This window comes from Mobula hypostoma, chromosome 5, assembly GCF_963921235.1.
Source record: "Mobula hypostoma chromosome 5, sMobHyp1.1, whole genome shotgun sequence".
Lineage (NCBI taxonomy): Eukaryota > Metazoa > Chordata > Chondrichthyes > Myliobatiformes > Myliobatidae > Mobula > Mobula hypostoma.
This window is the reverse complement of record NC_086101.1, coordinates 109,901,038-109,913,898: the sequence shown is the minus strand read 5'-3', so window position 1 is coordinate 109,913,898 and position 12,861 is coordinate 109,901,038.

The following is a 12,861-nucleotide window of genomic DNA, read 5'->3' as shown; positions in this document are numbered from 1 at the left end:
TGCGCATTTTCATTTTCGCTGTCGTGTTGATTTGGGGGAGGGGGTGGGGGCACTGGAAGATTAATTTTGAATTCAAACAAACGGATTGGATATGGATGGTCAAATATACTGAAATGTAATATTGAAATCTCCGAACCAGAAGCATTGAAATCAGATTTATTACCCCGACATTTTCCCTAAAAATTGTTGTTTTGTGGCAGCAAGACATAAAAATTGCTGTAAATAAGTGCAATATTACAAGGTAGTACTCATAGGTTCATTATCTGTTCAGATATCTGATGGTGGAGGGAAACCAGCTGTTCCCCTCTGCCATCAGATCAGAGTAACAATCAATTTGTTCTCCTTTCATGTGTGCACTGAAGAAAGACAATGAACAATCCTGAATCTGTAAATGTCATCTTTTTACACCTCGCAATAGTGATGGCTGGGATTCTTTCAATTTGGGAACCGCTGTCTTTTCACTTGTTCGACATTTTAGTGTATTAGTTCATGTTTTCCTGCAGATTTTAAACACAGTCTGTCAGGCCCCTTGGCCCATCACGTTCAGTGCCTATTTCATTAACCCCACTGACCAGCACCTCAATAATGGTGTCTCAAGAAGGTGGCATCATCACTGAAGGCTCTCGCCACCCGAGACGTACCAGATTTATTTATCACAAGTACACTGAGATGTACAGTGAAATATGTTGTTTGTGCTGCAGCCCAAGGATGTGCTCACAAGGGTGGTCACACATTCCGGCACCAACGAACTACCCCACCACGTTTGGCAGAACAACACACACCATACCAAGTGACGAAGCAGCAGCCAAACAACCCTCCCTCCCTCCCACCCACCCATGTCTGCAGTCCTCTCACCCCAGGCAGGCCATCTTCGGCCTCGAGCCATTCCGGCACCAGTGACTGCATACCTCACCCAGTGTTCCACAGGACAGCACAAACAAAGCAAGATGCCAATGGCAAAACACGCACTCGTCCCTCCCACCGGCTCACTCGCACAGCCAGTCCCTGGATAGGCCACCGCCGGGCTTTGAGTCCTTGTTCTCAAAGTCACACAGTCAATGGGCTCCAACTTTGGTCTTCAGCCCATTGAGCCACAGTTCTGGCCTTCGGGCATCAACTCCCAGACCCCTAGGGATCTCTGACCCTGGTCTTCTCGTAACTACCTCCAGGGAAGAGGTACAGGAACCTGAAGACCCACACTCAATGATCCATAAACAGCTTCTACCCACCCCCCACCATTGGATTTCTGAATGGTCCATAAAACCCTTGACACTACCCCTTCTCTTTGCCATTCCCCACCCTCCCAACCTACTCAGCACCCTCGCCTCCTTCCCCTTATTCTCTCCCATCAGAGCTCATCCTTTTCTGCTCCTTCCCTCTTCCACCTATCAAATCCCAGACTCTCACTTCATTCCCACTCCACACCTCCCTCTCACTTGGCCTGTGAGCTTGTACTCCTGCCCCTCCCCATAGCATTTTATTCTGGCTTCTGCACCTGCCTCACCTCACCTTCCTTTCCAGTCCTGATGAAGGGTTCGGGCTTGGAATGTTGACTGTTCATTTCCCTCCACAGATGTAGCATGGCCTGATCAGTTTCTCCAGCATTTTTAGTGTGCAATACTACCTTGTTATTCCTTTTATCTGCACAATTAATTTAGTTGTGTAATTTATAGTAATTCTCTACACTCAGTGGCCATTTTACAAGGGACCTCCTGTACCTAATAAAGTGATATCTGAGTGTTTGTTCATGGTCTTCTGCTGCTTAGCCCATCCACTTCATGGTTCAATGTGTTGTGCGTTCAGAGATGCTCTTCTGCACACCACTGCTGTAACATAGTTATCTGAGTTACTGTCACCTTCCTGTCAGCTTGAACTAGTCTGGCCATTCTCCTCTGACCTTACCCATTAACACGTCGCTTCCACCCCCGGAACTGCCCGTCCCAGAACGTTTTGTTTTTTGCACCCTTCTCTGTAAACTCTAGAGACTGTTGTGCATGAAAATCCCAGGAGATCAGCAGTTTCTGAGATGCTCAGATCACCCTATCAGGCACCAACAATCACTCCATGAACAAAGTCAATTAGATCAGAATTCTTCCCCATTCTGATGTTTGGTCTGAACAACAACTGAACCTCTTGACCATGTCTGCGTGCTTTTATACGTTGATTTGCTGTCACATGATTGGCATTAGTGAGCAGGTGTACAAGTGCACCTAATAAAGAGGCCACTGAGTCTAACTTTGCACTATGACTGCAAAACAACAAACTTCATGATACATACAATAAGTCAGAGATAGTAAATCTGAGTTTGATTCACCTGTTCTGTAGCTTCCCATCCCTTGGCAATGAGAATACTTCCTAAATTTTGGGAGCATCTTTGCCTCCACTAATCCCTCAGGCAATAAGTAGTGGGTTCCAGAACCCCCTGGGTGAAAAATTTCTCCTTGAAATCCCCTCTCTAAATTTACAAGGATGTTATCAGGACTTGAGGACCTGAGTTATAGGGAAAGGTTGAATAGGCTAGGATTTTATTCCTTGGGGTGCAGGAGGAGGGGAATCTTATAGAAGCATAGAAACATAGAAAATAGGTGCAGGAGTAGGCCATTCGGCCCTTCGAGCCTGCACCGCCATTCAGTATGATCATGGCTGATCATCCAACTCAGAACCCTGTACCAGCCTTTCCTCCATACCCCCTGATCCCTTTAGCCATAAGGGCCATATCTAACTCCCTCTTAAATATAGCCAATGAACTGGCCTCAACTGTTTCCTGTGGCAGAGAATTCCACAGATTCACCACTCTCTGTGTGAAGAAGTTTTTCCTAATCTCGGTCCTAAAAGGCTTCCCCTTTATCCTCAAACTGTGAGCTCTCGTTCTGGACTTCCTCAACATCGGGAACAATCTTCCTGCATCTAGCCTGTCCAATCCCTTTAGGATTTTATACGTTTCAATCAGATCCCCCCTCAATCTTCTAAATTCCAACGAGTATAAGCCTAGTTCATCCAGTCTTTCATCATATGAAAGTCCTACCATCCCAGGAATCAATCTGGTGAACCTTCTTTGTACTCCCTCTATGGCAAGGATGTCTTTCCTCAGATTAGGGAACCAAAACTGCACACTATACTCCAGGTGTGGTTCTCACCAAGGCCTTGTACAACTGCAGTAGTACCTCCCTGCTCCTGTACTCGAATCCTCTTGCTGTAAATGCCAGCATACCATTCGCCTTTTTCACCACCTGCTGTACCTGCATGCCCACTTTCAATGACTGGTGTATAATGACACCCAGGTCTCGTTGCACCTCCCTTTTTCCTAACCGGAAGGTGTTCAAAGATTCAAAGTACATTTATTATCAAAATACATATGCAGTATACAACCCTGAGATTTGTCTTCACACAGACAGCCACAAAACAAAGAAACACCATGGAACCCGTTTAAAGAAAAACATCAAACTCCCAATGCCGAAAAGAAAGAACAAATCGCATGCACAGCAAGAAAAAAGAATGAGTGAAAAACACAGAGTAGAAAACGGCAAATCACAGAGACATCGAAAGAGTCCAGGTATATTCTGTTCAGCTCAGTTCAGTTCAATCCAGCGCCATGTCTCTCGCTATCTGCAGGCCACAGCACTAGCCTGCCTCGATCAAAATAGCACCAGCACAGCAACAACAAAAAACTGAGTGTCCAGAAACCAGAAACACGGCATAACGTGAACTACAGAGTCTATTCCACAGCCAACGTCAATTAAACTTTGCCCAAAACCCATGCAGTCTGGCACCATCCTCCGGCAGCATCAAGGGAGAGAGAGAGAAACCATCCAACCGTAGACAGATCATCTCACTCTGGGATCAGTGAGTGAGAGGGAAAGAGAGAGACCGCTCATATGTAGATGAAGGGGATAATCAGGGTAAATACATGCAGGCTTTTTCCCCTCAGGTTGGGTGAGTCGAAAATTAGAGGCCATGGGTTTAGAGCAATATGCAAAATATATAAGGGGAACACACACATACACAAAAAACAATGGGGGATCTGTGGGTAGACATCAACTGCGGAGAGGAATAAACAGTTTTCTTCATACAATGGACAAAACTGCTGATTTGGAAAAGGCAGACCGTGGGGGTGTGTGTTTCATGATAAGGAAGAAGCTTCTGCCCCGATTCATTTCAAATCGTAGTCAGAGTTTTCAGTCAGGCTTGTTTGAAGAAATCCCTGCCCAATTAGCATCACCATATACCCTGTAGCACCAGAGGTCCCAGCACACTAGACCTTGAACGGAAAATCCTACAAAAGAGCACCATCCATCATCGGGGGGCCACCATCACGCAGGTTATGCTCTCTCTGCTCGCTGCTACCATCGGGGAGAAGGTACAGGATCCTCAGGACTCGCACCGCCAGGTTCAGGAACAGTTATTATCCCTCAACCATCAGGGTCTGGAACCAGAGGCGATAACCTCACTTAACTTCACTTGCCCCTTCGCAGACCTGTTCCTTCAAGCTATGGACTCACTTTCAGGGACTCTTCATCTCATGTTCTCAGTTATTGCTTATTATTTATTATTATTATTATTTTTTGCTTTTCTGTTTAACATCTTGTTGTCTTTTGCACTCTGGTCGTCCACCCTGTTGGTGCAGTCTTCCAATGATTCTATTATGGTGACTGGTTTTATTGACTATGCCTCAAGACAACGAATGTCAGAGTTGCATGTGCTGATACACATGTGCTTTGATAATAAATTTACTTTGAATTTTTAGATCTTGAACTTGGCTGCCTGACCTGCTGAGTTCCTCCAGCATTTTGTGTGTGTTTCTTGCATTCCCAGCATCTGCAAATTTTCTCTTGTTTGTGATTGGAAATAACCCTGCAGGTCAGACGGCATCTGTAGAGAGAGAAACAGATGATATTTTAGGGGCAAAGCTTCTAATACCTGAAATCTTGACTGTTCTTTTTTTCCATTAATGCTGCCTGATGGTGAGAATTTCCAACATCTATTTTTATTTCCTACTACATATGCTACTTTTATACACCTCTATCAAGTCCCCCCTCAGCCACCTCTGCTCCAAGGAAAACAAACACAGCATAACTACTCATGATATACATTAATGATTTGGACTGAGTTTAGCATATCTAAGTTTGCTGATGACAGTACATTAGGTGGAAAATCAAATTGTACAGAGGATGAGGAAGGTCAGCAGGGAGATATAGATAGGTTAAGTGAATGGACAAGAGTCTGGCAGATGGAGTACAATGCTGATAAATATGAGATCATCCACTTTGAAAGGAAAAATAGAAGATTAGATTACAAACACGAGAAAATTAAAAGGAACACACACAAAATGCTGGAGGAACTCAGCAGGTCAGGCAGCATCTATGGATAAGAATAAACAGCTGATGTTTCAGGCCAAGACCCTTTGTCAGGACTGAGTGGAAAGAGGGGAGATGTCTGAATTAAAAGGTGGGAGGAGGGGAAAGAGGCTAGCTGAAATGTGTTAGGTGAGGTCAGGTAGGAAGGAAAGGTCAAGGGCTGGAGAAGAAAAGATCTGATGGGAAAGGAGTGTGGACAATAGGAGAAAGGGAAGGAGGAGGGGACCCAGGGGAAAGTAAAAGGGAGCTGAGAAGACGTAAAAGGCCAGAGTGGGGTATGGAGGATTAGATTATTATTTAATTGGTGAAAGATTGCAGCATGCTGCTGTGCCAAGGGACTTGAGAGTGCTTGTGCAAAGATTGCAAAAAGTTGGTTTATAGGTGCAATAGGTTGGCAAGAAGGCAAATGGAATGTTGGCCTTTATTGTATAGGGACTGAATTTACAGCAGGGAGGTTATGCTGCAATGTACAGGGTATTGGTAAGGTCACACCTGGAGAACTGGGTAGTTGTGGTCTCATTGCTTGAGGAAAGATATAACGGCTGTGGAGGCACTGCAGAGGAGATTCACCACATTAATTTCGGAGATGAAGGAGTTAACCTATGAGGAGAAATTGAGTCCCCTGGGACTATACTTGCTGGAAGTCAGAAATATGAGAGGGGAACTTACAGAAACATACATTATGAAAATGATAGATAAGATAGTAGCAGGAAAGTTGTTTCCACTGGTAACTAGAGGACATAGCCACAAGATTCTGGAGAATAGATTTAGGATGCAGATGAGGAGAGACTGCTTTTCCCAGAGAGTCGTGAATCTGTGGAATTCTCTGCCCAGGGAAGCAGTAGAGGCTTCCTCATTAAATGTATTTAAGACACAGTTAGACAGATTTTTTGCATTGCAGGGGAATTAAGTGTTATGGGAAAAAGACAGGTTGGTGAAACTGAGTGCACGGCCAGATCAGATATGAGCTTAATGGGAAAGATGATCTAATTCTGCTCCTAGTTCTGAAGTTTTTTTTTAAGTTATCCAGTCTCTCCTCATAGCTAAGGAGTTTCATCCTAAGGTAACATCCTGGTGAATCTCTGCAACCTCTCCAGTATAATCAAGGATCAGCTTTATCCGCCATATTCAGGAAATTTGCTGAAGTGTGTTGGTGTGACATGCAACAACAAAAAATTCCATTATCATAAAGAGTAAAGAATTATATAAAATATAAATTTAGAGGTCTAAGTACAGATATGGAATAAAATGTGCATAGATACATAAATTGTTCCTCCCCGAGCCTTGTGACGCATTGGGTGGCAACCTTGCAGTTTCGTTAGCATTTTGTTTTTTATGAGGCCAAGTTGCTAGCTCGATGCTGGATGGAGAGCGTGCAAGGAGCCGGACAGATCCAAACCTGGGATCACTCGCCTCGAAACCCGGTATGGAAATCAATATACCACCAGTCGGCGCAAATATGTAAATACCAGCATCCATTTACAATGTAAAAGGCATTAAAAAAAAACTGGTTTAAAGTGCAGTGCGGTGATGGGGGTAATAGACAGAAGGGGGAGTGGGTTAACTAGGATGGTCGATCAGATTGACTGACTGGGGCAAGAAGCTTTTAAGGTGGCGTGAAGTTTTTGTTTTAACAATGCTCTCGCGCTTTTCAGAAGTGAGCTTTTGGATAAGGCAGTTTGCAGGGTGGGTAGAGTTCGCCTTGATTTTTCCACCCGCTTGTTTGTCCTGGTCACAGACAAGTCCTGCAGTGATGGTAGACTGCAGCCAATGACCTTTCCTGCTGACCTGACTGTTGGCTGTCGTTTCTGTATATTGTGCGAGGATGCTGCGCCAAACCAGACAGTAATAGCAATCACGCCCTTTGGGCTAAAACTCTGTAAATCAGTTCCAGTTTAAAATAAACAACTGCTTTGAGCACCAGCATTTAGAGAGCAAGGTGATTTCTCTCTCTCTCTCTCTCTCTCTCGCTCTCTCTCTCTCTCAGAACAAAGGCTAGGAGGGTTCCTTGATTATGTTGGCTGCTTTCCTGGGGCAGTGGGAAGTGTAGACAGAGCCAGTGGTGGAAAGGTTGGTTTCTGTGATGTGCTGAGTTGTGTCCACAAGTCTCTGGAGTAATACATGCAAAATGGTGGAGGAACTCAGAGAGTCAGGCAGCCTTCTCCATGGTTTCGGCTTGAAATATTGCTCCTGACCTGCTGAGTTCCTCCAGCGTTTTTGAGCGTGTTGCTCTACATTTCCAGCATCTGCATCGATTTCTCGAACTTCCGCTAATTGGCCCCACTTCCTCTCCTTCACCATTCCTCATTCCTGTTTCCCTCACTCACCTTAGCTCCTTAGCTGCCCATCACCTTCCTCTGGTGCTTCTCCCCCTTCCCTTTCTTCCATGGCCTGTCCTCTCTTATCAGATTCCCCCCTTCTCCTGTATCTCTTTCACCAACCAATTTCCCAGCTCTTTACTTCACCCGCACCCCCTCTCCCAGTTTCACCTATCACCTGCCACCTTGTACTTCTTCCTCTGCTCTCCCCACCTTTTCACTCTGACTTCTCCCCTTCCTTTCCAGTCCTGATGGAGAGTCTTGACCTGAAACGTCAGCAGTTTACTCTTTTCCATAAGATGCTGCCTGCTGAGTTCCTCCAGCATTTTGTGTGTTGCTTTGGATTTCTAGCATCTGCAGAATCTCTTGTGGTCATGATCCCCAACTCTCAGCAATTTCTTGCGGTCTTAGGCAGCATAGTTGCCATATCAAGCTGTGATACATTTCGAAAAGATGCTTTCTGTGGTGCATTGATAAAAATTGGTGCAGGTCAACAAAGACTTGCTGAACTTTTTACCCTCCTAATCCCTGTATCTAAGGAAGGATGTGTTGGCATTGGAGAGGGTCCAGAGGAGGTTGACAAGAATGATCCCGGGAATTAAAGGATTAATGTATGAAAAGCATTGAATGACACTGAGTCTGTACTCACTGAAGTTTATAAGAATGGGTGTTTGGGGAAATTGCATTGAATATTGAAGAACCTAGATAAAGTGGGCGTGGGGAGATAAAGTTTCCGCTAGTAGGAGAGTGTAAGACAAGGAAGCACAGCCTCAGAGTAGGACGCTCCTTTAGATCAGAAATGAGGAGGAATTTCTTTAGCATGAGGGTGGTGAATCAGAGGTATTCCTTACCACAGATGGCTGTGGAGGCCAAATCATTACCTCCAGTGGCTGTTGATAGATTCTTGAAAAGTAAGGACATCAAAGGTGTCAGTAAGGACATTAGAAGATTGGAGAATGGGTTAGAGAGGGAAAATAGATCTAGAACAGACTTGATGAGCTGAATGGCCTAATTCTTCTCCTATATTTTATGTCCTTATGCTCTCCTGAGGAAGTGGGAGCACTGTTGAGGTTTCATCACAAGAGAGTCAACGTGCCTGGACTAGTGCAAATTATTTGGTGATATTTACACCGAAGAACTACAAAGTTCTGTATCATCTCCACATCAGCACCATTGGTACAGACAGGGACATGCACTCAGCCTTGCAGAGGGAGCTGGGCAGTGGCTCCCGTTTCACTCTGCCAGAGTGATCTACAACCCGATGGAATGAAGAATGAATTCTCCAACATCCGGTAACCAGAATGGCACAATTCTGCACCCATGTTCTATGGTAATCCTCCAAGAAGACTACAACAAGGGCTTCGAAGCTTGCGTGCCTCAATGATCCAGAGAGCTTGTTAGCTGGAGCCAGGGCTTTATGATTTGGCTCTTGGTAGGGTCACCCATGCCAAACAGGTCAAAGGGTAGAGGCCAGATTAAGTGGTCCACTGGTCCTCCAGTTCTGGGGGTTCAGCTCATGGCTAACAACCCTGATTGGTAAAACAAAAATTATTATGGAAGCAGTAATGAAGAGTCTTCCTACATCTGAGTGTGATGGTATTCCTGAGTCTCCACCAAGGACTTGCATGACTAACAGTAGTGAAAACCGAGAGGAAGCTATAGTCACGATGAAGGAAGCCCTGAACACCACAAGAGATGAAGGGTCTTCATTGCTGCCAGAAGCACCAGGGGCGTGACTGGCAGTAAGTAAATAAGTCTTATGTTAGTTTGGGTAGGTTATTGTGCAATGGAAAGGAAGCAGAGAATACAGGTGAGTGATATGCTTTAACTGGAGGAAGGGCAATTAATGTTAGCAGGCCAAGAGCTGACCTCATAGAAGTCTATGACATCATGAGGGGTATGGATAAGGTGGCTAGTCAGTCTTTTCCCCAGGGTTGGGGAAGGCACAGATAAGTCGGATGAGACCTGAGAAGCAGCTTCTTCACACAAAGGGTAGTGGGTACCTGGATTGAGCTGCCTGAGGAAGTGGTCAAGGCGGGTACAATTGCAGCATTTAAGAGGCATCTGGATAGGTACACAGAGGGGCTTGAAGAGTTTTGGGCCAAATCGGGCCATTGGACTAGCAGAAAGGATGCTGTAGCTGGCATAGATGAGTTGGGCTGAAGGGCCTGTTTCTGTGCCGTTGAATCACTGACTCTATGGCTCTAGTGGAGCGCTCTGAGTCACTGGTTTTATTATAAATGACATCAATCTTGTTTTGGAAGTAACGTTTCAAATTCTGCAGAATCAGGTTTATTATCACTGGCACATCTCAATAAATCTTTTGCATTGCAGCAAAAGTAGTAACAAATAGTAATAAAAAATTACTATAAATTACAATAAGATTATGTAGGAAAAAATTATCATCATCAATTTTCTGCCGTGTCATATGACATAGGTGATCATGGTCTTATGACTATGATGGTTCTTGGCAATTTTTTTCTACAGAAGTGGTTTGCCATTGCCTTCTTCTGGTCAGTGTCTTTACAAGATGGGTGACCCCAGCTATTATCAATACTCTTCAGATTGTCTCCCTGGCATCAGTGGACTTGTGATGAGCACCAGCTGCTCATACGGCCATCCACCACCTCACCACCTGCTCCTATGGCTTCAGGTAGCCCTAATTGGGGGGGGGGGGCACTGAGCAGGTGCTACACCTTGCCCAAGGGTGACCTGCAGGCTAGCGGAGGGAAGGAGCGCCTTACACCTCCTTTGGTAGAGATGCATCTCCACCCTGCCATGCAAAAATAAGTCATGCCAAAAGCAAAGCAAAGTAGTGAGGTAGTGTTCATGCGTCCATGGACCATTCAGAAATTGGAAGGAGGAGGGGAAGAAGCTGTTCCTAATGTCTTAGGGCTCCTGTATCTCCTCCCTGATGCAAGTAATGAGAAGCGGGCATGTCCTAGATGGTGGGGGTCTTTCATGATGGATGCTACCTTCTTGGGGCGTTGCCTTTTGAGGATGTCCTCGGTGGTGAGGAGGTTAGTGCCCATAATGGAGCTGGCTGAGCTTAGAAACCTGTGAAGCTTTTTCTGATCTTGTGCAGTGGTCTCTCTATGGGGATTGTGAAGTAAGAAGCTAGAATCTCCATCGTACAGCTGTAGAAATTTGCTAGAATCAATCAGAATCAGAATTAGTTTTAGTACTACTGGTATACGTTGTGAAATTTGATTTTCTGAGGCAGCAGTAAATGCCAATACATAGTAATAAAAATTGTAAGTTACAATGATGATATGCAAAAAAAGAAAATTTAATTTCGTAAGTAGTGCAAAAAGAAGGAAAAAAATTCTGAGGTGGTGTTGATGGGTTCATTGTCCATTCAGAAAACTGATGACAGAGCGGAAGAATGAGTGTGTGTCTTCAGGCTCCTCTACCCCTCCATGATGGTATCAGTAAGAAGAGAACATGTCTTGGATGATGGGGGTCTTTGATGATGGAGGCCACCTTTTGGAGGAGTCCTGGATGCTGTGGTGGCTCGTGCCCATGATGGAATTGGCCGAGTTTAGAAAGCTCATAGCCTTTTCTGATTTTTGTGGATTGGCGTCTCCATACCAGACGCTGATGCAAGCAGTCACAAAGCTCTCTATGGTACATTTCTAAAAATATGCAAGATATTTTGGCGACATACCATACCTCTTAATGACGTTCCAAACTCTTAATGAAATGTAGCCACTGGCATATTTCAATTATATAGGCGGAGAGATTACTGAACCGTGTAGATGTATGCAGGAGCTAACTTAGTGTTGTGGATGAAAGTGAAGCTCTTGCAGAGAAATGTTGTGAGATTAGAGTGTTATCTAAATGGTTAACAGAAAATGCAGAATTAACGCTTGTTAAAATCTGCAGGTCAGGGCGTCTCTGAACGGAGAGCAGCATATTTAATATCTCAGCTCCCATAAAATAAGCTGAAATATTAACATCTGCTATTCTTCTGATGTCACGAGTATTACTGAATATAGAACTTAGATCAGTATAAACACATTGATTTTTCTAACCTGGCAACTTTTTCCCCCTCTCCCTTCACTTCTCGCAGGTCCATCGCCTACCTCCTGTGTCCCCCTTCTCCTTCCCCTTCTCCCATGATCCATTCAGCTCTTCGATCGGATTCCTCCTTCTCCAGGCAGTCCTATCTCCAGGCAGTTCCACCTATCGCCTCCCAGTCTCACCTCTCACCTGGCAGCTTGTACTCATTCTCCTTCTCATTCTGGCTCGTTCCCTCTTCCCTTCCAGTTCTGACGAAGGGTCTCGACGTGAAGCGCTGAATGTTCATTCCCCCGAGTTCCGGCAGCGCACTTTGTGTGTAACACAGCATAGGAACAGGCCCTTTGGCCCGTCATATGCATCAAAATTGAAATTAATTGTCTTTTGCCATATAATCTCATTTTCCTCCAGTTGCTGCACCTTTTTAAAAACCACTGTGGTGTCTGTTTCCACCACCCTCCGTTAAAAAAAAACTTGCCCCGCACTTCTCCATTAAATTCCCCCTCCCCTCGCCATAAATGCTAATTTTCTAGTATTTGTCATTTTTACTCGGGGGTGGGGAAGATTCGGACTGTCTATACGATCTAAAGCTCCCATAATTTTATAAATTTCTATCAGTTTCTTCTCCTCTGCCATCCGATTTCTGAATGGACGTTGTACCCAAGAACACTACCTCACTACTTTTTTATTCCTATATTTTGTATTACTTATTGAACTTAATTATTTAATATATATACTCACTGTAACTCCGTTTTTTCCTCTATAATTATGTATTGCATTGTACGGCTGCCGCAAAGTTAACAGATTTCACGTTACCTACCGGTAATATTAAACCTATCAGCCAATGTCCCTGCAGAGAAAACAACCCAAATTTGCTCAGCTTCTCCTGATAACTTCCCCTCTAAACCAGGCAGCACCTTAGTGAATCTATCGGTTTCTGGAGAGCATCCCATCTGAATGCAACACAGCTACGTGTCCCGAGGAACCGTCTCGGCACAAAACATCGACTATTTATTTACTCCTTTTTATAGATACTGACTGGTCTGCTGAGTTCCTCCAGCATTTTGCGTGTGTTGCTTTACATTTCCAGCATCTGCAGATTTTCTCGTGTTAGGTATTACTGTCATTTTTACACATTTTTTTTTACCGATCGCAAGAACAATGCTGGA